The following is a 22,230-nucleotide window of genomic DNA, read 5'->3' on the forward strand; positions in this document are numbered from 1 at the left end:
CCGGGCAGGCAGGGCAGCGTGGCACCGAGCCCAGTGCCCGGGCACTGCCACCCTCACGCTGCTCCAACGCGATGGAAACTGAGGCACGACTCGTCCTGCTCCTACTCACCTTACAAAATTACACATTCCACGGTTTTCAATCATCCCCAGTCCACTCCGCGGTCATAACGTGAAATAAGCATTTGTCTTCTAGCATCTGCCTTTTAATGTTTGTTAAGTTAAGATTGTTTTTATGAGCTTTGGGTCTTTGTTGGTGCCTTTATTGGTCTTGGCATTAACTGTTTTATAGCAAAAGCAAAGCAATGTGCTTAGCGTAATTAAATGTGGTGCGTGTAAAAAGTGAACAGAGATCACCTTGTGAGACGTGAGTTTGAATTAATACTTCAGTCTTTAATCATGCAGCAACATAATTAAGATTATTCAATATGGAGTATTTAAGCAATTCAATATGGAGTATTTTAAGTTTTCCTCGAGTTTTACAGTTAATATTCTCAATATTAAAAAAATCCTGGCTTGGACTGTTACCCCTTTTTGCAAATCTTCACATGTTTTTAAGAAATTCTAGCCTATGTCAGGTTATTCCTCGTTGTTCTAAGCAACTATTTTTATGGAGTACCTTTCACTCCCTCACACTCCCTGTGACCTACACCACAGCCTATATAATTAATCCTCACAAGAGCTTGATAAAGTAGTCAGTGATAACATCTCTGTTTTCTAAGTGTGATCAAATGTCTCAGCTAAATCTCAGAGGGAGTCAGCTGGGGACAGGATTTAACAGTCCTTTTTTTGTTCTTGATTAGGTTTCCTTTTTTTAAAGGAATTATTTTCCTTCAGTGGTTCGTGTTGAGCTCTTTCAATGTTAAAGTTCAAAGCTGGTACAGAACAGAAGAAGAGAATCGGGTAAGTTGCTCCTTTAGAATCACACTAAGAGTTAATGACTGAAATTTTCTGGTGTTTCAGCTGTTCATCAGTGCTGAGGAAAGGAAGACATTGTCAAGCTATTGCTGTACCCGAAGTATCCTTTGGTGAAAGTTCCTTCACTTGTTAGTTGTCTGCAGTACTGAGGGGAGTGAAGAAGTTCCTATGTTAATGTACCACTGTTGGGAAAAGTTTTTTGGTGTGAAAAAAACTAAACGTTGCAAAAGTAAGATTTTCAAAATGAGAGCATGCAGTTGTAAGGAAAGCAGATCTCCAAAGGCAGATGGAGTGCAAGGTGACTTGGAATCACAGAATTGCACAATGGTTTGGGTGGGAAGGGACCTTAAAGCCAATCCAGTTCCACCCCCTGCTGTGGGCAGCAACATCTTCCTGGTTGCTCCAAGCCCCGTCCAACCTGGCCTTGGACACTTCCAGGGATCCAGGGGCAGCCACAGCTTCTCTGGGCAACCTGTGCCAGGGCCTCCCCACCCTCACAGGGAAGCATCTGGCAAAACGCTAAACTAAAGAGTGGCATGGAAATTAATAAACTATAAATATTCCTAAGAAAATTTTGTTGAAAGAAATCCAACAAAATTAAGCTGTGTTATTGGTGTCCAACTCACCATATTTCTAAGAAATGTTTACTTTATTTTGTTTTACATTTCCTGTATCATTTAGTGGCAGGGACACTGCTGCCTCTGGCAGGGGCATGGCAGGGGATCAGGGAGGGATTAGTCCCTCATGCTCAGCACTCCTTAGGTCACATCCAGATACCGTGCCCGGTTTGGGGCTCCAAGAACAGGAAAGGCCTTGAGAGACTGGAGGAAGAAAAGGGAAAGGAAGCCCCAGGATGGCTGGGGCTGGAGAACTTTCTCTGTGAGGAAAGGCCACGGGAGCAGGGCTTGGTCAGCCCGGGGCAGGGAAGGCTTTGGGGACCCTGCATCATCCAGCCCTTCCCATGAGGCTGAGCCGGGCTTTTCTCAGTCGAGGTGAGGGGTGACAGTAAGCCAAATCAAGAAGGGTTTGGGCTGAATGCAGGGAAAACCTATTCCCCAGCAGGACACTCAAGAGCAGCACAGCTGCCCAGCAAGGCCTTGCCATCCCCATCCTTGGAGGTTTTCCAAACCCAAGTAGTTCAAGCCCTGAGCGACCTGATCTGCCCCCAGAGCTGACCTGCTTTGAGCTGGAGCTTGGACAGGGACCTCCTGAGGTCCCTTCCAGCCCAAATCATTCCATCATTCTGTGATTCTGCTCTCACAATGCAGATAAGAGAGCCTGGGAGGTGGATAATACTGTATTTCAAACCTGTGTTTGTGAGTGTTTTTGTTCTCTGCAGCAGGCAGAAAAGCCATGCAGCATGAGAGCTGAGAAAGCTTTCATCAGCTCCTCGTTTCCACTGTTCCTGCTGTAATGGAAACATTTCTTCTGCTCCTTGCAGCAGCAAAATAATAGTAAAGAAAATTACTCCAGTCAGCTGAGACATGCTTTTTCCACGTCCTCCTTCCAGGTAAAATATTTATTACCTGTTAAAGTGATTGAAGGTCACCCATTCGCTGCCTTTTAGAATGCAGCATATAGAGAGAAGTAAAAGAAAAATAAAATACTCCCATTTTAAAAGTCTAGAGGCAGAGAACTGTAAACAGCAGGCAAAAGGTGGGAGAAATCAGGAGAAGATGTCCATTTTGGTGCATAACTGCTGTGGTACATCACAGCAAAGAAAGATGAGGGTATAAATAAGTGATAGCAAAGGAAAAATAAATGGGCACTGGTAGGGTGAGGTAAGGTAATTGGTGGTGTCCCAGCAGGCTGAGAGACTGGGCTGCCCTGGCAGCACTCACATAATCCTTTTTCCCATGCTGACTGTCCCTGTCAAACAGGGCAGGAGGCATTTCTGAGGCATTTAGCCTTTGTGCAGGTTACAAAGTGTGTAAAGAGCAGCTTTCCTCGGGATCAAATCAGGTACAATGAGGCAGGAAGAAAGGGCTTCTTGTCAATGTGTGTCCAAAACAGTCAGCTCTGCTGGAATCTCTGTTACCCTCCTGGGCTGATGGGTAAGACAATAACCTGCCAATGTATCTGCAGGGCTTGGAAAAGATCGTGGCTTTATTTTGAGACTTGTAGACCAAAATAAGTGAGAAGGAGAGAGCCATGGCAGATTAACTACTCACAGAGGTAATGTGAATAAATGGGAATTGTAGCACAATCCACGTTGTTCAAGGATCAAAATGCACCAATGAGGGACTTTATCAGCTTTATTCCTTTGGAAAATAAGTTTTGCATGAGACACTACAAGATCTTCAGTATTCAGACCCCACCATTACTAAGTTCTTTCTTCCAAAAAATTCCCTGAGAAACAGTTTATAGAGCCAGCATTTGGACAGTGCTGTCCCAGTGGGGAAAGATATTAATGCAAGTTGCTTTAAGAAGGCAGGAATATATATATATATATAAATGAAAGCTTTGGCAGTTGTATGGGCAGGAAGCATCCCAGAGTACATACAGGCCAGGCAATCCTACAAGCACAGGAGCTGAACAACCTGAGCACAGTGGTGTCAACGACTGGGAGTAATTCAGAAATATTTAGTGTTTTTCAGACAGCGTTTCCATAACAGCATTCAGCTGCATGGTTGGAAAGTAATTGTATCAACGAAGTAAAAACTGAGGTCAAAACTAGCCAAGAACTTCACAAGTAGCTGCAAGATCACGTTCTCTGCTTCAGAAAATGAAGTTTCAGCCAGTGATCAAAGGGTTTGGCCAATTTAAAAAAATGAAGGATAGTTCAAAGTAGCACCTTCTCAAATTACAGAAAAAGGCCATGCAACTGAAAAATTCAACATTTTCTTCAACATTTCATGAGACAAACCCCCAAACTTACTGGAAAAAACCCTGTGTTTACTAAATCTATAGCCTTAGGGCTTGTGGTCAGAAATGTACCATGTTTTCAGAATATTGGTGCTTTGAGTAGACACTTTGTCTCCTTAGCTTGTAAAAGACCTTCAAGGCATATTAAGATGTTTGACTGAAATAAAAGAGCTGCATAATTAGTGGTATTGTTTATAAAGACATACTTGACTGGGCTTTTGGAGGGGGTAGCATGCACTTAATGGCTGGTATTAATGCTGTGTTTGATATTTAAGACTATATTAACAGGTGGAGAAATGCAGGGAGACAGAGAATGTAATCATTTAATCAGGTAATTAGTTTATTACAAATATTTTCATTTGTTGGGATCTTTATTTTAGGCATTTGCTTTATCCCTTTAATACAGGAAGAGAAGATAATTAATTCCACTTATCTGAAACATGTTGTTTAGCCACAACAAAAAACAGGGTGATAATTGTTTCTGCTTGCATGTGCTGCAGCAATGAGAAGTGGGTTGAGAGAAAAGAAATATTTTTTAGTTTGTTTTTTTGCCTTCTTGTTTCCTCAAAAGATTTTGGACATACTTTCAGAAGAGTCTAAGTAGTGTCAGGGCAAAGAAGAATCCAGAATGGTGCCCAGCACAGCTAATTTGAAATAGGGACAGGATTAAACCCTTTTTACAGCTTTTTAATTTGTGATTCAGCCAGCAATCAATGTCCTGTCCTCTGCAGCAAGGAAACAAGGGTGATTAACACCTATGAAATGTAGGAAAATTCTGTACACGATGCTTTGAAATAGTTGGGGTTTTTAAAGTAACTGTAAGTGTTGCAAAGATAGGGTCAAAGACTTTTGAAGTGTGGTAATGTTTGTGGGATTAACCCATAGTGAGGCTGTTCTTGCACTGATGAACTTTTCATTTGTGGTGAAAAAATTGTGCTGTGACCTAGAAAACAAATTTAGCACTGGCTGTTCTCACTCTGGGGCTCTGGGCAATATTTGAGGTATGTGCAATATTTGGGGTGTGTGACACAAGCCAGGACAGCAGCAAGACTAGAAATGGAATATTTGGAGGGAGAAGCAGTACCTGCATAGAGCTCTCCTTGGATCCAAAACAGGAGCAGCAAACTGGAAGCTGGGTGGAGATGGAATGTCTGTATTGAGGCCTGATTAATTAATTAATTAATTAATTAATTAATACATCTGCTGAGCTCTAATTAGGTGCAATTAACAGCTTTGTCACAACAGCTGCCTGGGTGATATTTTAGATAATTATCTGGTGCCCTCTTGTGGAGTCTGAAACAGATACAATCAAACACAGGGATTATTTTTCTGCAAATACAGGGATTTTTTTTCTGCCACTGAATGGTCCAACCAAGCGAACCTTTGCTGAAATGGCTGAAGGTTTATGCTTGCACTGAAAATCATACAGAAGGTAAATGAGCATGAGGATGTCCTGGGCTGTTGTGTTGATCTTTACACAGCCATTTAAAAAGTGGTGAGCAAGAGTTTATTTTTAAATAGACAAGGAAAAGGAGAAGGCAGAAGGAAGCAAAAAAAGAGGAGGGGGGGAAATCCTGGAAAAAATAATCAGTATACATTTTAGTCATTCCTGGTTTAAGCATCAGTTATAGCAAATGAATGACCACTCCTTCCCCCTTTTTATGTCTTGTTTGAGGGGGTTCCTTGCAGCACAGACTGACCTGGTTTGTAGCTGGTCAGAGCAGACGATCCCCAATCCCACTGTTTCCATGAGTGGAGAAGCTCCAGGCATGCTGGTGCCATACTTTCCAGAGGCTGATTAAATTCTGCAAGCCTATCCCCGAGCTGAGTGTTTCACACATAACTCAGTGAGGTTTGCTTGTAACTCATCTGGTTTTTCCATTATTTTTACTTAAGCACTGACCTCAAGCAATTATGAAAAATACGTGTTTGCCAACTGGGCCCTTGTTCCAAATCCACATGTGACTCACCAAAGCAACTCTTGCACTTCTTCAGAACACAGCTTCTTCCTCACAAATGTCAGGAGTTCTCAGCTCTGCTGGGTGTGGGTTATACAGATGTGAGCTCTGGTTTATTTGGGGGTGGCAGAGCACATTGCACACGCTCACGTTTCAGCCCAGCATGTTAAGGAGGATTTTGCAGTTGGGAGTTTCTTTCCAAGATCACAGTTGTCAGATAATCTTCTAAACAGCCTTATGGGATCTGCAGTGGACTTTGGTAGGTGCTGGGGACAGGCATTAGATTGGGGTAGAGGTCTAGAGAAGAAATAATTTCTCCTTTTGGGTTCCACTTCCACTCTTCTTCAGTTATTTTCAGGCCGAGGAATGGAAAGGTGAGATCTTGGCTGTATGTCACTACTTGCTTTTAAAGTCTGTGGTTCTGCTATTTGGCAGATTTTTTTGCCTTCCAAATAGTAGCCGAAACACAATTTAGAGAAATGTGGCCTCCACCTATTCCCTGCAGCCTCACACATGTGCTTCAAATTTGCAGTAAGAGGAAAAAGGAGATGTGTAATGCAGGTTTATGGACACAGCAGATGTCCACACACACACTGCATAAAGGAGACCTAAACAGTTTTGGCTTCAGTGAAATGAGGCACAGGGCTAGGGAGAAGTAAATAATTATTTGTTATAATGGTTTCTAAATCCCTTGGAAAGAACCTGAGTTGCTGAAGCCCCCCCTAATTCTCCACATGGTCTGGAATGAGGAGTGCCTTGTTGCTGAGGGTCTCTGGAGATTAAGACAAGAAGGGCAGGTCAGCACTTACTCTTGCATTGTCCTTTTTTCCTCAGATGAAATCTGTCAGGACATGGATTTAGAATTTTAACTGCCTGCAAGTGAGACCCCACAGAACTGAGGGTCTGTGTTATAAGTTGCCAGAATTTTTTGCTGTCTTCAGAACAAGCAGTGGAAAGGCTACCACCTATTTAAGGCAAAGAGGGAAAAATGGAACAAGCCAATCTTTCCAAACAAAGCAAATGATGAGTATTAATGTACAGTCAGTTTAGATTTCTGACAGAGCCTCTCTCCCCAAAATATTTGCATTGTATAGTTAAAAATGACAGTATTAATACATTTTAAAATGACAGTATTAATACATTCTGGTTCCATCACCCTCTTCTTGGTGGTTGACTGGACAGGTTGATAGTGCACCTGAGGTTTCCAGTCATTAGGAATTTCCTTTTCTGTGCTGATTATTGCAGTGTTTGTGAGCAGGGGTGATCCAGGCAGATCCTTTCCATCCCACAGAGGTGTGGGATGTGGGGACAGCACATTTCCAACGCCAGAGAAGGGGCTTTCAGAGAGAGCTGACAGGTCACCATAGTGTTTGTCATTGTTCCAGCCTCCCTGGGAGTCTGGGTTAATCTAATTAACACAACAGTGGGAACAAGGTGACAGTAAAAATTAGAAGCCCTGAAGAACTCTCTTATGTGTGACTGGGAATGACAGGCAGTGCAAGGAATGCAGAGCAGGAGGATGCTCAGGGGTGAGGACTGAGCAAAGAAGCTTTTGTTTTGTACTCATAACATTAAGCTGGCATTTTTTCCCACACTATCTACTCTAAGCACCTACTTTAGGAATTCTGAATTGCCCTCTGTGTTCTTACCTATCTCTGAATTGGCAAGACAGCTCTGCTCATAGAACCACAGAAAGGTTTGGGTTGGGAGGGACCTTAATGCCCATCCAGTCCCACCCCCTGCCACTATCCTAGGGTGCTCCAAGCCCTGTGCAACCTGGCCTTTTTTATTCCAGGGAATAAAAAAATTGAGAAGGAAGGCAATAGAATGTAGTGATTCTCTTCAGGTACTGATTCTGTAGTGTCTACATGTGCATAAATCATCCCCACTTTCAAAAAGAACGTGAGGAACTTTGAAAAACCTTAATTTTCTCAAAGTTCAAAGCCAAAGATTCCGAAACACCTTGACATTAGTGGAGGCAGGTGGAAGAAAATTGATGTCTTTTTATTTTTTTCATGAGCCATAAAAAGCAGGGTTTTTAGTAATAATTTAGCAACAATACACAACACTTCCTTAAAAAAACTAGTTAAAACAAGCCATGGAAGCCATTTAAATAGTACTGTTTAAAAAGAGTTCCAAGCTAAGGGATAGTGGGATGAAACTGTCAATAGATACCAAAAGTTTTACTCCCATAAAACAGCAGGCATTTTTGGAAGCTTTGTTACATTCTTCTGTATTCTTCACAGAACTCCCTGCTGTGCTGCAGGAACAGGTATGCTGAAGGAAATCTTCCACAAGGCAGTTTCAGTTCATGAGACTTTCAGGGTTCCTTTTCCTGCTGGTTTCAGTGGTTTGTTTTGCAGAAGTCTGGTGGGTTGCTGTGCATGGGGAGGGGGGACCTAAATCCACAGCACAAGTGGAGGAAGAGCTTTCACAAACTTCCAGGCTTAGCACATGTCCTGGTCCTGAACACTTAACCTCCAGCAGGAACAGTTACAGAGAAAATAGTCTGTTCAAAAGAAGTTAGTGATACAGAGTTCTTGGACAATGAGAGGCCACAGCTGTTTCCACAAAGCAGCTGAAACCAAATTTTTAATGTCTTTTCCTGTGAAATAATTTACAGTGGTTTTGTGTAGCCATTGATCAGAGAATAGTCAAACAGGCCACCCTGTCCAGAAGGATTTTTCCAAGGCACCTACAGAAAATGAATAGCCAGCATCTGTGAATTTTTACTGAGAACAGGCATCTACTTCTCATCCCCAACCTACAAGTAAAAAGCCTTCTAAAACATAGAGATCAAATACCAGAAACGTTGCAGCAGAGCATTGGCCAAAAGTCAAAGCATCCCCTGTGTGGTTCTCTAAGACATAATTTCTCTTCTTAGTTTCTGGCAGCTTTTTGATGATAAACTAGGAAAATATGATGAGAAGTCTTGGAACACTGAGTGGGGATGAGGAAGCAGTGTGAACTGCTTGACAGAGTGTAAAAAAGCCACCGAGGAGGAAGGAAACAGGAGAGAAAGTGGTTTGGCAATCGGCCCGTGAGAGGAGGATGCAGAAACACGGTGATTGAGTGCGAGCCCCAAATTGCTTCCTCTTCTAGGAATTCAGACCCTCCTCAGGGTCTGTGCCCCATTCCCTGTCCTTGGTGGGAGTTGGGACCATATATTTTTATCTCCAGATAAGGGGGGCAGGAGCTTCCAGGGGACAGCAAGAGCTTTCTGTGCAGGCACCTTTGGCCTGGGAGGAATCTTCGTCCGTATGCAATTTTGGGAGTCGGATGTCCAATTTCAGCACAGGGCTCCTGCAAGCCAACAACTGCTGTTCTGCCCAGGAAAGAAAGCCCGGACCCTTCATCTTTCCTGGGGAGTTGGTGCACCACTCTCAGCACTACAGGGACAGCAAGAGCTTTCCCTTTTTTTGAGCCCTGCGCTGAAATGGCCAGTCCGACTCCCAAAATTCCATACGGATGAAGATTCCTCCCAGACAAAAGGTGCCACCACAGAAAGCTGTTGCTGCCCATGGAGTACCCAGGCTGGCCCACCGACTGCACCTAACAGCCAAAGGTTCCAGGCTTTCTTTCCTGGGGATAAGGGCTGTTTGCTTTTTTCAGCCCTGCGCTGAAATGGCCAGTCCGACTCCTAAAATTGAACACGGATGAAGATTCCTCCCAGACAAAAGGTGCCAGGACAGAAAGCTCTTGCTGCCCACAGAGTACCCAGGCTGGCCCACCAAGTGCACCAGAAACCATAAAAGTAAGGTCTTTCTTTCCAGGGGAAAAGGGCTGATGTTCACTTGCAGAAATCCTAGGACCGAAATAGGCAATCCAGCTCCCAAAATTGAATACGGACGAGGATTCCTCCCAGACCAAAGGTACCACACCAGAAAGCTCGTGCTGCTTATGGAGTGCCCAGGCTGGCCCACCAACTGCACCAGAAATCACAACAGTAAGTTCTTTCTTTCCTGTGGAAAAGGGGTGGTTTTCATTTTCAGGAATCCTGCGCTGAAACTGCCAGTCCGACTCCCAAAATTCCATACGGACGAAGATTCCTCCCACACAAAAGGTGCCACACCAGAAAGCTCTTGCTGCCCACGGAGTGCCCAGGCTGGCCCACCAACTGCACCCGAACCCCAAAGGTCCCAGGCTTTCTTTCCCTGGGATAAGGGCTGTTGTTGGCTTTTCGGAGCCATGCACTGAAATTGCCAGTCCAGCTCCCAAAATTCCATACAGACAAAGATTCCTCCCAGACAAAAGGTGCCAGCACAGAAAGCTCTTGCTGTCCCTTTAGTTCCGAGAGTGGCTCACCAACTGCCCTGGAGAGATGAAGGGTAAGCACATTGAATTTTGGGAGCTGGACGGCCAATTTCAGTGCATTGCTCCTGCAATGAACGACTGCCCTTTCACCCTGAAAGGAAAGCCCTGACCCTCCGTCTCTCCAGAGCAGTTGATGCACCACTCTCACATTCTCACACCAGGGCAAGAGAACACATACCTGGAGCAATAGTTCAGTCTCAGAGCTGCTGTTTGAGGCTGTGATGACCTGAGGCAGAGGTCGAGTCACCCCTCTCTGAACTCCCTGTGCTGCAGATACAATGGGCCTTCTGTGCAAAACATTCCCAGCTGGAGCAGAGCCACCAAATCTGTCAGCTTTTTGTTGCCTCTACAGAGGGCAGGGACATCACTGGCACAGAGCTATTGCTCCCTTACTACAGGGAGCAGCAAAAAGGCTGAAGGTGGCATGATGAGGCCATGAAGATGATCAGAGGGATGGAGCACCTCTCCTGTGAGGAAAGGCTGGGAGAGCTGGGGGGGTTCATCTGGAGAAGAGAAGGCTCCAGGGAGACCTGAGAGCCCCTTCCAGGGCCTAAAGGGGTTCCAGGAGAGCTGGAGAGGGACTGGGGACAAGGGATGGAGGAACAGGACAAGGGGAAATGGCTTCCCACTGGCAGAGGGCAGGGTTAGATGGGAAACTGGGAAGGAATTCTTGGCTGTGAGGGTGGGGAGGCCCTGGCACAGGTTGCCCAGAGAAGCTGTGGCTGCCCCATCCCTGGAAGTGTCCAAGGCCAGGTTGGACGGGGCTCGGAGCAACTTGGGCTGGTGGAAGGTGTCCCTGCCCATGGCAGGGGGTGGAAAAAGATGAATTTCATTGTCCCTTCCAACCCAAACCATTCTATGTTTATATGATTCTGAGGATGCTTGGGATGATTCTAATTTGTAAAGAAAACTAATTGCATGATAACTCTTCCTTAGCTAAGCTGAGATTGCCTGGGAGCCTCCTGGAGTGTGATGAGTGGTCACAACGTGGGTATCTGAAAAACAGGGAGATGTGCTGGGGCAGGAGGGACTTTTGTATGGAAAGACTTCACCGGAGGAGAAGGGTGCAGGGGATTCTCTGTCACCAGAACATCCTACACACACCAGAACATCCTACACAAGCGAGTGTGCAGGAGAGGGCGCCAGACAACAAGGAGTAACTTTGGTGTGAAAACATCTCAACAAAAAAGGAAGAGAACAGCTACTTTAAAGTTTTGGCTAAGGTTATATTTTGCATAACCTCAGAGAGTTAGAGTGGGTGACTGAGCATCCATGGTTTTGGTAGCCAGTGCATTCCACATTCATGGCTACAGGCAGGATATATGAACATGGACTGAAAATCTGATTCCTGTCACTCATGTCAGCATCTCCAGCCTTTGATCAGTCAGGAGCATAATCTTTGTCACTCCTCTGGAAGTAGATGTGTGAGAGCAAGCTCGGCAGGAACTGTTCAGCTTCCCTTATTTTTACTGTGTTGCCCCAGTACCTCAGTTACAGCCCTGGATACCAGTCCCTACAGTGAACTAGTTCCTTGTTAAACTGGAAAATTCCCTTACAAAGACTCTCCATTGATCCAGTGAGTGTTGGCTGCCTGCATTCCTAGAATATGGAATGAGGCAACACACACCGAGGTTACAGCTTGGGCTGTGTTTGTTTTCAGGGCTGTAGCAGTACAGGGCTCCTGGCAGACAGGAGGAACATTCAGGAGACAGGACACTGGAGCCCTGTCAGACAGGTCTCCTGACTCCTTTTGCCATGGCACAGCCAGCAGTTAGGGGAACTGCACTGAGTGGCAGCGACTTCCACCCCTCCTGTCCCCAAACAGAACATGCTTCCTCAAAACAGCTTTTCCTCCTTCTCCTAAACCTAAATACAGACAGAGCTGTCGCTTGTGGAACTCACTCTAGTGATGGAATGGCATCCATGGTGGCCACAGTTGGGGCTGGTACTTCCTGGACCCCACCTGCAGGGCTGCATCCAGCTCTGGGACCCCAACACAAGTGAGATGTGGAGCTGTTGGAACAAGTCCAGAGGAGGCCACTGAGTTGATCTGGAGCCAGGCTGGGAGAGCTGGGGGGGTTCACCTGGAGAAGAGAAGGCTCCAGGGAGACCTGAGAGCCCCTTCCAGGGCCTAAAGGGGCTCCAGGAGAGCTGGAGAGGGACTGGGGACAAGGGATGGAGGGACAGGACAAGGAGAATGGCTTCCCACTGCCAGAGGGCAGGGTTAGATGGGAAGAAATTCTCCCCGACCCTGGTGGTGTTCAAGGTGTTCCTGCCCATGGCAGGGGCTTGAAATGAAATGAGATTTAAGGTCCCTCCCAGCCCAAACCATTCTGGGATTCTAGGATTCTACATGAACTTTGGCTTATTTTCCCTTGTTTTCTGGTTTATTTTTCCTTGTTTTCAGAGGATTTTCATTTTGCACAAGGCAAAAGTCTGGAATAGCTCAAGCTATCACTGAGCCCTCCTCCAGACCTTTTTTGTGCTTTATTGTTTTTGTCCATGGCCTAACAATGCAAGCAGTGCCTTGAGCTGGGACCAGCAGCCAAGTGGCCACCAGCGATAAAGAGAAGGAAGGAGGAGCAAGGGAGAGTTTGACCTCACCACCTTTGTTTAGATTGCTGGTTCTTTTTAGAGTTTCCTCTTCTTATTCTTTCAAGTACTTGGGGAAAGAGAAGGGAACTGTAGCCAGACCATTATGTGTGTTTAGCCCATAATATAAACATTTTTATCGTCTCTCTTTTTTTTTTCCTTTATTTTATTGGCAGTGGTTTAAATAGCTACAGAAATAGCAGAGAAATGGAGAGACTAAAATTTTGCAAGATTTGAATTCTGGGCAGCGTGCCAAGTACCAGGTAATTTTTGGCAGGACTGCAAGGTTTGGTTTGCACACACTGCTTTCAGTCCTCAGTGGGGATGTGTGTGCTCAAAATGGGAGTCCAGTGGCTGGGACCTCCACAGCTCAATTGTACCATATAGGCAAACTCCTCAAAAACTTCATTTTAAAATGAGTGAGGGGCTGTTATAGGACATTAACACCCTTGATTTCAGCCTGCTGCCCACTTCTGTGTTCTCTGGTAATGACAGAGTACTGCAAGCCCCCAGTTCTGTGCAGTAGTTACAGGGGCTGTGCAAAGAAACATCCAGTGTGGCATCAGAAATAAAACAAGGCCACTGCTGGTTCTTCTCTTGGTTCTTCAGATGGGCAAGAGCTAATTTGTGCATCTAAACACATCAAGGGAAAACACATTAAGGCTCATACAAACAACTCCCCTCGAGCAGAAATTCTGTCTGGGTTTACGTAAAAAAAACCACCACTGTGAGAACAATTAAACAGTGGACTAAGTTGCCAGGGAAGTGGTAAAATTTCCCCTCACTGGAAATATTCGAGGCTTGGCTTGACAGAGCCCTGGACAGCCTAACTCAATGGCCCTGCTTCCAGCAGAAGTTTGGAGCAGATGGTCTCCAGAAGCCCCTTCCAAGCTAGATTTTTCTGTGATCTATCATAATGCTTCTAATCATCGTGTTTCAAAGTTGGGATAGCAGAAGAATGTTGTTATTTTCTCTCATGTCAGGCAAATGAGGATTCCAGTGCCTACGGAAATACTAACTTTATTATGGAATAGGAAAGGAAGGAAAAGCAATGGTTGCATTTCACTTACAAACATTAGTGCAACCCACTGTGGTCAAAACCAATCTGGCAAAGTTGAACTGCTTAGGTAACCAGGAGAATACAGGTCTCTGCTAAACATCATCAGAAAAGCAATAAAATCATCTTTTTTTGAGGGCCCTTTTAATGCAGTAAACATGCCAGTGTGTTCAATACTGCACAGCAAAACAGCTGCACTTGCAATGGTGGATCTGTCAGAAATAAAGCAGTTTTTAAAATAAGTATCATGCTTTCCTATAAAAGCCAAATAAACACTGACACCTACTTTGCTTTGAAAAGAAAACAGAATTACTAGTGACTTGAGAAAGTTTATCAGTTCTAAGTAGATCACTATTATATAAACAAGGCCACTCCTCTTTCTTCTGTGGGATAGTTAAAGAGGCAGGAGAGAACCCCAGCCAGGTGACATGCTAAAAAAGCAGATTATTGTTATCCATGTTAGCAATTAGAGCAGCAAGGATGAGAAAATCAGTGCAGAGGTCATAATACACCAGTTAATTACATTTGGTGTCCTAAAGGACAAGGAGAAACCCTGTGCCCAGATATCACCCAAATAATCAGAGTAGTTGTTAACTGGTAAGATTCTTGCTGCCTGCTTGGCCACGAGATGCCTCCTGGACGTACTGGTGCTGCCCAAGAGGTGATGGCCTTTTGTCCAGGCAAATTCTTGTGTGAGTGCAGCTGATGTGGAGAGGAGCAGGATGCTAACAGGATTACAGGGTCAGCAGGTATCTCGCCCGCTGACAGATTAGCACATCGTGTCCTTTGTTGTGTGGCTTCCCCATGCCAGAAGCCAGGCTTGGATGGATGGATTTAGGTTCTCAACAGCCAAACTTAATGAACAGAAAAACTTGTGAACATTTTGGGATCCATTTACTGTGAGTTCAAACCCTAGGAGTGCTGAGGTTTTTATAAAATTATCTGGAAGGAAAATGAGGCAGACGAGACCAATCACTTCAGAGCAGGGAAAATACATCAAAAATCCAAACTGTTCAGCTTTCCTTTGTGCATCTCCTTTTGAACTCTTGCAGCTCATTCAGTGTGCAAGATGGTTTAGCAAATCCCATTTCATTTGCTACATATGCCTTCTTGGACAGACTCCTGACGAGAAGCTTCTCCATGGAAAATGGAGCCTTGGAACAGGAAGGCTGTGTTTAAACCCTGTGCTTAGTCTTAATGAATATACTCAGAATAAAAAGCAACCAAAACCATCTGTGGTCAGAAGAAGCAAATCCAGATGTGGTGGGGATTTAGTCCTCTCCTTCATTAATCATGTCTGCAGGATCATTCAGCTTCTGCAGCCTGCGCCTGCTGTCCTTTTGCAGGGCAGTTAATCATGCAGGAGCATCAGCCCACTTGGGAGGAAAGTTTCGGTCACATCTTTGTTAATCAAATGGAAGTAGGATTTCTTACTCCTCTAAGAAGAGTCAGTGTGGTTTCCTTAGTTAAGAAGGGAAAATGACAGGTCTAATTGCTAGATTTGGTGTCCTGCTGCACTGAAGTCTGTTCAGTGACAGTGTGATGTCAGCCTTCCTCTGTTACCAGGCTGCAAATCCCACCCCATAAACTCATTTTCAACATTTGGGAAGGCTTTTGTCTTCCCAGGAAGGTGTGGCTGCCCATTTGAAGCGGTAAAGAATCCACTGGATCTCCAAGGGATGGATTTTCCTCCTGGATTTTCTGCTGAGATCAGTAGGTTGAGCTGTGCTTGTTTGCTCCCTTGTGAGCGCTGGGCAGCGGGAAGGGCCCTGAGCTGTGCTTTATTTACTGGTTCCTGTGCACCACCCCGATTTCTACCTGAGGTGACAAATCAATGTGTCATGTTTGACACCGAGGGAGCTCCAACAATGGATTTGTAAAGGCCTGTGCATTAGCTGCTTTGACATGAATGTCCTAACTAATTAAAGTAAAGCCTCTAATGGCAGCGGAGCAGGAATGAGCACCTCTAGCTGTGTCACCAGATTTCATAACTAGTGACTAAGCAGAGAAAAAAATGGTCTTTGAATTTACCAAATATGATGGGAGTGTTTAGTAAACAAGAAAAGTTCCACACATGTATTTTATTTTTTTCAATTTAAATATATACAAACCCGTGTAATTTCTTGGCCACTGGGACAGGCAAATGGAGTGTGCAACAGCTGGAGGTGATTCTCAGCTCTAGGATTCCTTACTTTATAGGAAATAAAATCAAGAACCACATCTGAAAGTTTCTGATTTTTGCATCCCTATTCACTCCTGTCCCAAGTGCATGTCCTGTGACATGTCCTAACAACCAGTTTCCCCCTTGCTGGTTCCCATTGGTGTTGGGTTTGCTACAACTCTTCTTTCCTGTTCTTCCAGATCCAGCATTGCCCCTCCAGCCTTCCAAAAGGAGACTCCAGCTTCAAAGAGTCACAAGGCTGACATCAAAGGAGCAAACTTAAAGCAGTGTTCTCCTCAGGGTCCTGACACGGCAGCTGACAGGGCCAGCAGCACTCCTGCAGGAAAACCTGGGAGGGGAGAAGTCCAGGGGAACTTTTCACCACAGGGCTTGAAGATAACGATTACAAAGTTAAGGCAAGGCAAAGTCTCTTGTTCTTGTGGAGTTACTGGTTTCAGAGGATTTTTTTTACTTAAGTTCTCAAGGTGTGCAGAGCTCTTTCCCTTCTCCACAGCCACTGCCTAGAGCTGTACTTGCATCAATCTGTTTATTTGTAACAAATCAGTTTTAGAATCTGTTTTAAAAGCAGCCTTGACGTGCAACTTGGTAATATGGCCTAAGTACTAACAGCTTGTGTATTTGATTATAAACATTATAACTTGCTCAAAATAGACTTACATGGGTTTGGTTGCACTCCATGTGAACTGGGAACCTAAGACACACTTATAGATAGGAAAGAAAAGAGCAGAGCTCCTCTCCAGAGTTTACCATTAGCAGTGTGCTGTTCTCCTAATTTTTGAGGAGGAATCCCGGGTAAGCAGCATTCTTATGCTTACCTGGTATCTTTAATCTCAGGTGTCAACAGAGAGAGAAGCTTCTAGTCCTCATCACAGGGAAGCTTTCATGACCTCACCTCGCCCTCTGACAACTAAGAAAAGAGAGTTTTTACCCCAAGTTTTCAACCTCTCCACTCAAAAGTATTTATTTTTGGAGGGACGTGATGTGTCCTGTTTGGATATTGAGGATGGAAATTCTAGATTTGTAGCAAGGCTAATGTCTGGCTGAGCCTTGCTATGGGATAAGTGCATATGTGTGTGTGTGTGTATATATATATATAAATATATGTACACACATACATACAATGCAAGTGGAGATCTACTGAACTTTGCCATGTCACCATTAATGCATTATGAGAACGTTTGATTGCAGGAAAGTGCCTCAGATTATGTATCAGATTTAATTCTGTGAAAAACCCAGACATTTATAAATTATTTGCAACCAAGCAGGGCAGAATGATGAATGTTACTTACAATTTGGTATTTTATGAGCACTGGTATCCAAGGAATATTGGAGTGAATGTTGTTTACATGTTGAATGACAGTAAAACATAACTGAGAGAAAAATAAGGAGGGAGGAAGGCAGCCAGCAAAGCCTCCTCCTGCATTAGGTTGTGCACTCAGCAGCCTGATTATATTTTGATTCTCAAAACCTTTGAAAGATAGAGATAAAATTATATCATTTTACCACCATCTGCTATTGAAATGAACCTTTGCCTTGCTTTTCTTCCTTCATGAGTAGTTCAGACTGTCATCAATACTTTCTGCACTTACAAAAATAAGAGGTTTCATCTGATTTCTTTCTTTAATAAGTGACCACAAACGCCATTTTTATCTCTTCCCTAGAATATTCAGTTCATAGATGAAGCAGCACTTCATATACTGTCTCCCCACCCCACCATACCTTTCATTTCATCTTGATATAAGAAGGATATTTTTTATAGCAAGAACAACCATTCACTGGAACAACCTCCCCAGGGGTGTGGTGGAGTCTCTGCTGCTGAAAGTTCTCAGGATGCAATGGCATGAGGTGTTAGATAATCCCATTAGACTCCCTCTCCCACGAGAGGTTGGACCAGATGATCTTTTGAGGTCCCTTCCAACCTGACTCTATGATTAAGAACCTATTAAAACCCACTCTCCTGTTTGTGGGTTCTCAGTGCTTCTTGCCAGTCCCTCAGAATCAGGGTAGTAGCTAAAGCACAACCAACTCTAACTTTCTCTTTAGGGCTATTTTATCAAAATGTCATTTTTGGTTCTCCAGCCTGAACAGCTGTGATTCTCTAGGGGTACCTTCTGCAGGTCGATTTTAAGACCTCCTTCCAAGCTTTTGAAAATAACTCTTAAGGATTACATTTTTGTGTTACTTAGATAGAAAGGATTCAGAATATATTTCAGCCAACAGCCTGTCCTGAGAAAAGGGCTGTTTTTATCTTGTGGCACATCTTCTTGAGACTACTCTCTGCAACCTGATTTTGACTTTCAGACAATAATGATTAACAGTTTCCTCTAGCAGTAGATAATTATTATTTATGCAGGACAGTTCTATTCCATTTGCAGCTCTCTCTGTCAACAGCACCTTGTTATCCTGCCTACAAAGTCAGTGGGCTTCAAATGGCTCCTTTCCCTTGGGGAAATCTTCTAAGGTAGTTTTGGATAGTTAATCATCTCTCCTAATGGATTTCACACACATTTCACTAAAGTGCTTCTGTTTGCTAACAAACTGTGTGTCTGAGGCCGTGGCAGAGCACACACGGGGGAGGGTGAGCACATACGGGGGGGTGAGCACACACAAGGGGGGTGAGCACACACAGGGGGTGAGCACACACAGGGGGGGTGAGCACACACGGGGGGGGTGAGCACACACAGGGAGGGGGGGTGAGCACACACGGGGGGGGGTGAGCACACACGGGGGGGGTGAGCACACACAGGGGGGGTGAGCACATACGGGGGGTGAGCACACACAGGGGGTGAGCACACACAGGGAGGAGGGGTGAGCACACACGGGGGGGGTGGGCACACACGGGGGGTGAGCACACACAGGGGGTGAGCACAGACGGGGGGGGGTGAGCACAGACGGGGGGGGGGTGAGCACACACGGGGGGGGTGAGCACACACAGGGGGGGTGAGCACATACGGGGGGTGAGCACACACAGGGGGTGAGCACACACAGGGAGGGGGGGTGAGCACACACAGGAGGGGGGGTGAGCACACACAGGGAGGGGGGGTGAGCACACACAGGGGGGGTGAGCACATACGGGGGGTGAGCACACACAGGGGGTGAGCACACACAGGGAGGAGGGGTGAGCACACACGGGGGGGGTGGGCACACACGGGGGGTGAGCACACACAGGGGGTGAGCACAGACGGGGGGGGTGAGCACACACGGGGGGGTGGGCACACACAGGGGGGGTGAGCACATACGGGGGGTGAGCACACACAGGGGGTGAGCACACACAGGGAGGGGGGGTGGGCACACACGGGGGGGTGAGCACACACAGGGGGTGAGCACACACAGGGAGGGGGGGTGAGCACACACGGGGGGGGTGAGCACACACGGGGGGGTGAGCACACACGGGGGGGGTGAGCACACACGGGAGGGGGGGTGAGCACACACGGGAGGGGGGGTGAGCACACACAGGGGGGGTGGGCACACACAGGGGGGTGAGCACACACGGGGGGGTGAGCACACACGGGGGGGTGAGCACACACAGGGGGGTGAGCACACACGGGGGGTGAGCACACACAGGGGGTGAGCACACACAGGAGGTGAGCACACACGGGAGGGAGGGTGAGCACACACAGGGGGTGAGCACACACAGAGTTCCCTCTGAAGCAAAGGGCCCACTCAAGTGCTGTTATGCAGCGTGTCAAAGAAACTGGTTCCTTGGCATGTCTCATTTGCAATCAGACAAGGAGAAGTAGCCAACAAGGTGGCAAAGACTTCCCAGTCCCCCTGATGATACATTTGCACCTGTCAGCAGAGCTGTGGTTAAGGCCCGTGTGTTAGACCAACAACCACTGGAGTTCATTCCATGGTGTGCCCATGGTGTTGAGAGTGGGTCTCGTGTCTGGGGCACGTCAGGGTTCCATTACAGTCCCTCTGCAGGGAGATAATGAAGAAGGGATTGTGGAGACAACCTCCTTCTCTCTCCCTCCTGAACCAGAGCTGGAGGCCAACACAAAATAAGGCAGTGTAGTGGCTGTGACTGCACTTCATGGGTACTACAGCTCCCAGGGCTTTCACTGGTGCCTCGTGGGTCCAGAGCCTGAGGCAGCTTGGACCTCTCTCCTGGTGTCACACTGCCACAAGTGAAGTTACAGAGGCAGTGGAGACAGATTTCATTCCTTTGGTGGGCAGGAGGTGCTTCTCCTGGTCCTGCTCACTCAGGAATTCACTTTCTCTGTGGGATGGCAGAGCTCCATCACGTTGCCCTTTAGTATACAATCCAACCTTCGGGATATAATACAAAACAGGTTTAAAGAAGGAACTTTTAGGGAGAGTAAGGGGAAAAAACCCTCAAAGATCAGGATTTCATAGGAGAAAATGTGGGGAAGTATTTTTCTTGGTTCTGGTGGTATTTTTGTTTTGATTGTATTCCCTTATAATTGATAGTGTGGATGCAGTGTGGATGTTATATCAGCCTAAAATCTAACGTGGATTTCTTATCCTAGAGAGGATGGTTTTGTTTTTAAGCAGGATAGAAATAGGATCATTTATATATGTTCCTGACTTGGTTCACGTTTCTCATGGTATCTTTTTAAGATGCTTAGGACACAAGCCTTGCCATTAAAACACAGCATTTCCCTATCTTGAAAGGGAAATTACAGCCTTTAATTAGCTAACGTTTGTGAGATGCTTGGGGATCTTGGGGAGCAGGTAGTACCAAGTATAAATGTTATAATTAAGTAAACTATTCAGTTCTCACTTTGTTTTTACCCTAGCTGTAATTAGACAGGGAAGTTTCCCATTCAGTGCACACGCCAGCATCTGTTCTTGGGTATAAAGCTTCTGGGATTTGGCATATTTTCATCTGCTAAATGACGAGACAGAATAGCAATCCAGTTTATGGCTCATGAATTTTCCACAGTTTATCTCTCCAGGCTCCTGGAGCTTTACTTGCACATTCCACGTGACTGCGTGTTACGAAAAGCTTCTCAGCCACATTTGATAAAAGATATGCTACACTGAGCAGAGCCTGAATTCTCTGAGTTGACACCTTTCAAATGCACAGCAGTAAACGGTGCTTCCTCCTCGGTGTCTGCTCGCACAGCTCCCAGATGTGGGGTGAGGAAACCCCCGCAGCCTCCTCTGCGGGCTCTGGGCAGAGCCCATTAAATGTATCCGTAACAGAGCCTGATCCACGTGTGACCTCTAGAAGCGCTGTGCATTGAGTGTTATATCTCAGCTGAGAGATCTAGAGACTTGTGAGACGCTGTTTCAGGGGTGCTCTGGGTGAGCCTGGTCTCCTCAAGGTAATTAAGCAGTTGCTTAATTGCTCCATTACTCTTTGGTACAAAATCCCGTGCCCAGAGAGTGTGAGTTTCAGAAGGAAGGAGGCTCTTTAGCAGAACACCGAACTTGGCATTACATGTCATCTTCAGTACTTCAAACCTGATCAAGTTTAGTGTTGGTTTAAAAGGATTCACCCCCAAGATTTTTACCCATCCTGTGATCAACCGAGTGGCAAAGCACTAAACGTACAGACCTCACAACCCACGTAAGCAAACCTCAACTCTGCTGAAGCAATTTCACAGCCAATGACAGATGTGTGCAGGCTGAATGAAAAGTGTTCAAGGCTAAAATGCATAACTTCCCATCACTGTGAAGCTCCAGTGTGTCATCACTATCCATAATCATTGCAGCTCATCAACTCCATGCAAAACATGTGAGGCACAATAACGATGGCACCCTGCCCATCATTGGATTAGCAGAACAGAAGATTATACCTTAAAAAGTCACAGCTGGTCCAAAGCATCACTGAAGTTATTATTCAGAGGCAAGGAAATTCAGGTATCTGTTCTGTGCTGTCCTGTGAGAGGATCTGCACACTGGTGCTCTTGCATGTTTTAGGAAGTTGGCTCGATCACTGGGCAGTATTTACTGATATTTACTGATGTGTATTTTAGTGCCTGCTTGTGCAGGTTTATCCTTCATCCTGGAATTGTGCATTCTATAGCAACGTTCAGCATTCCTGGTAAGAGTGGGAAGATATGGCCCTGAAGGCTGAGTTACGAGTCATGGAATGGTTTGGGGCAGAAAGGACCTTAAGGACCATCTCGTTCTACTGCCTGCCATAGACAGGGACACTTTCTAGTATCCCAGGTTGCTCCAGGCCCCATCCAGAGCACAACCAATACAGTCATGGATCCTCCGGGAATAACCTCAAACACAAACCAGTTTGTAGCTCCGTGTGGTGCATCCCAGCTTTTGTGTTGGGAGAGGCAGCCACTGGTTGACTCGTGTGCTCTCTCTGCATCCCATGGGCTTTGTTAATTAGTTTTCTTTACAAAGTAAAATCATTCCAAGCA

This window comes from Pseudopipra pipra, chromosome 9 (genome assembly GCF_036250125.1).
Source record: "Pseudopipra pipra isolate bDixPip1 chromosome 9, bDixPip1.hap1, whole genome shotgun sequence".
Taxonomy (NCBI): Eukaryota; Metazoa; Chordata; class Aves; order Passeriformes; family Pipridae; genus Pseudopipra; species Pseudopipra pipra.